The following is a 3970-nucleotide window of genomic DNA, read 5'->3' on the forward strand; positions in this document are numbered from 1 at the left end:
AGTCATCAGAAACCGCAGAGTAAATTTTAGGAACGTAGACGAAGGACACCGGAGAAAACTTCACTGAGGGACTTCAGTGAACTCTGCTTACAATGTTGAGGCCCGACACCCCTAGTGCCTGGGGGCGACCCGTCTCCTGCCCTACGTAGTTTGTTTGAGCGTGCCTCCCTCAGGTGGTGCCTTTTCTCTCCCCGCAATATTGCTCCATGAAACTGCCGATGAAAACTATTTGCCATGGGTATGTCGTTTCACAATATTGGCCTCCTCTTTGAAGAACAAATGCTTTTCTACACGGGTGCTACCTCCCTGAACTTTCCTTTGTCTTGGCTCAATCGATGCAGATTCCTGTGCTGAATGCGCCATACAGTGACACAGGTGTGTGCTTGTCAGTATTGCAGGCACACGCAGCAATTTCGTTTTTCCAAGAACCACCTGGCTTGATCAAGGTTGCTTATTCCCGTGAAAACGTTTTTCGTCCAAATTCTAGAGGAGCACCATTGTGCCTCTGGGAGCTACACCAGGACCTGCTGAACAGAGACACCAGCGGTTTCATTTTCGGACAGAAATCCAATACGGAATTGCATGGATCTATGGAAACCGTGAACAGTGGCCGTACCAGATTCTCACATCTTCATTGTCTAATGGAAGCTTGTTTCCCAGGCTGATCCGGCTGGCGCTTCTTTCTGGGCAATTAACATTTAATTGTGGACGTTCAGCCTTCTTCGGAATTCTCTGATACCGGCAAGTTCCCGCGCCTCACTCGGTGGAGGTTTAGGTGACTCAGGACAACTGTCTTTATTTCAGGCGTCTAGAACAAAGAGAATCCACAAAGGTTGATGATCACGGAGAAAGTAAAGTCCCATTTCTTTATACTTCCCACTCAATGGCACTTCTAGCATCTGAGGCCAAAGAGCTCGTGCAGCATGATATTCTCAGTTCAGGCACGCCGCCTGCAGTTTCTTTCTAGCAGAAAAATCTTTCCCAGTGTACTTCTTTAAACTGCTGCAAAATGGTGGCACAGAAGATTTCGGTTTAGGTTTAACTTTAGACGGGCATAGGTACAGGCATTTGGGCATGTTTAGGGACAGAGTTAGAGTTCACGTTAGAGTTTCGGCTGTGTGAGGATTCGGGTTATGGTAAGTCTGAGGATCAAATGTAGGGGCAGTGTGAGGTGGAAGGTAAGAGTAGGGTTTAGTGCTTAAGGATGAGCGAACCTATTGTCTCCTTTAGGCCTATGGCAAACTTGACTGTTTAGATATGGGTTGGGGTTAATATTTGTGTGAGGGTTAGACAGTGTGCGAGGTTAAGAGTTGGGTTCAGGCTTACGGTTTGTGTGTTACATCCGTTTGGGTTATGGTTAAGTTTAGCTCTCTGTCTAGTTTAAGGGATTGGATTACATTAACGGTGCTATGGAGGCTTCGATTGAAGGTGAGGGATAGAGTTAAGTTAGGTTCAGGCGAAGAATGACGGTTAGGAGTAAGGTTAGTTGTAGGGGGAGCTGCATGTTCACATCAGATTTGGGGTTAGGATTAGGGTTAGACTTAGGGTAGACCCACGGTTATGGTTAGGGCTTGCTTTAGGGTGAGCCTTAGGTTAGGGTTAAGTTTCAGGTTAGGAGAATACAGTTAGACCTAGGCTTAGGGTTACATCTCTGTTTAGGTTTACACCTAGGGTTAGCTTTTCACCTAGTTTAGGGTTAGGATTAGGGTTGTTTTTAGGATAGGATTTAGGTATGAGGTCTAATTTAAGTGTTGGATTATGGGAAGTACATCTGCTCTCACTGGTTTTCCTTCACTGTCACAATGTTTCTGAGATTCATGGTTTAAGGGAAATCTTGCTTCTTGCCGGTTTCAAGGTCCAAAGGCGCCACCGGCAGTTTGTTTTTGCGTCAAACTTACGCTCGCTCTTTGAGAATCTTGGGTCTTTGGGAAAGCCGTGAGTCCAGCAAGTTTTTCAGATTAAGTGTGCCCCAAGCAGTAGGTTCTATCTCTGAGCAATACAGCCCGTGGAATTCCTGGGAATCTGGAACCCTGCCATGAAGTTCAGCCTGGTTGTTATTTACACACGGAAGAAACTCCTTTGAGGTTCCCATGCCTCTGTACACTGATGCTTCCAGCAACGTCATGTCTCACAGGTCAATAGTGGCTCTTTAAGTTTCACTGGTCTAGGAAAAAGGGTGAAGCGCCTGGGTTCCCGTGCTTCACTACTTCATGGCCTGAAGAAGATGTTTATAGGCACATCGGCAAATCCACCGGTGGCAATTCTCTCATATTGTCATTGCGATGGGAAGATTTCTTATTCGTTAGGAAATGTTTTACCATGGAAGACGGGTCCCCACAGAGCTGTCTCTTTTGTGTTGAGACAAACTCTGCTGAATTTAGCTGCCAGAATCTGCGTGTCCTCCCTTTCCTTTAAGGTCGATGGAGACGCACGAGTGTAAGGAGAACGGCGAATGGTGGCCGTTCGTAACCCAGAGTCATCCGAAACCGCAGAGTAAATTTTAGGAACGTAGACGAAGGACACCGGAGAAAACTTCACTGAGGGACTTCAGTGAACTCTGCTTACAATGTTGAGGCCCGACACCCCTAGTGCCTGGGGGCGACCCGTCTCCTGCCCTACGTAGTTTTTTTGAGCGTGCCTCCCTAGGTGGTGCCTTTTCTCTCCCCGCAATATTGCTCCATGAAACTGCCGATGAAAACTCTTTGCCATGGGTATGTCGTTTCACAATATTGGCCTCCTCTTTGAAGAACAAATGCTTTTCTAAACGGGTGCTGCCTCCCTGAACTTTCCTTTGTGTTGGCTCAATCGATGCAGATTCCTGTGCTGAATGCGCCATAGAGTGACACAGGTGAGTGCTTGTCAGTATTGCAGGCACACGCAGCAATTTCGTTTTTCCAAGACCCACCTGGCTTGATCAAGGTTGCTTATTCCCGTGAAAACGTTTTTCGTCCAAATTCTAGAGGAGCACCATTGTGCCTCTGGGAGCTACACCAGGACCTGCTCAACAGAGGCTCCAGCGGTTTCATTTTCGGACAGAAATTCAACACGGAATTGCATGGTTCTATGGAAACCGTGAACTGTGGCCGTACCAGATTCTCACATCTTCGTTGTCTAATGGAAGCTTGTTTCCCAGGCTGATCCGGCTGGCGCTTCTTTCTGGGCAATTAACATTTAATTGTGGACGTTCATCCTTCTTCGGAATTCTCTGATACCGGCAAGTTCCCGCACCTCACTCGGTGGAGGTTTAGGTGACTCAGGACAACTGTCTTTATTTCAGGCGTCTAGAACAAAGAGAATCCACAAAGGTTGATGATCACGGAGAAAGTAAAGTCCCGTTTCTTTATACTTCCCACTCATGGCACTTCTAGCATCTGAGGCCAAAGAGCTCGTGCAGCATGATATTCTCAGTTCAGGCACGCCGCCTGCTGTTTCTTTCTAGCAGAAAAATCTTTCCCAGTGTACTTCTTTAAACTGCTGCAAAATGGTGGCACAGAAGATTTCGGTTTAGGTTTAACTTTAGACGGGCATAGGTACAGGCATTTGGGCATGTTTAGGGACAGAGTTAGAGTTCACGTTAGAGTTACGGCTGTGTGAGGATTCGGGTTATGGTAAGTCTGAGGATCAAATGTAGGGGCAGTGTGAGGTGGAAGGTAAGAGTAGGGTTTAGTGCTTAAGGATGAGCGAACCTATTGTCTCATTTAGGCCTACGGTAAACTTGACTGTTTAGATATGGGTTGGGGTTAATATTTGTGTGAGGGTTAGACAGTGTGCGAGGTTAAGAGTTGGGTTCAGGCTTACGGTTTGTGTGTTACATCCGTTTGGGTTATGGTTAAGTTTAGCTCTCTGTCTAGTTTAAGGGATTGGATTACATTAACGGTGCTGTGGAGGCTTCGATTGAAGGTGAGGGATAGAGTTAAGTTAGGTTCAGGCGAAGAATGACGGTTAGGAGTAAGGTTAGTTGTAGGGGGAG

Source organism: Tenrec ecaudatus, unplaced genomic scaffold, assembly GCF_050624435.1.
Source record: "Tenrec ecaudatus isolate mTenEca1 unplaced genomic scaffold, mTenEca1.hap1 Scaffold_534, whole genome shotgun sequence".
NCBI lineage: Eukaryota > Metazoa > Chordata > Mammalia > Afrosoricida > Tenrecidae > Tenrec > Tenrec ecaudatus.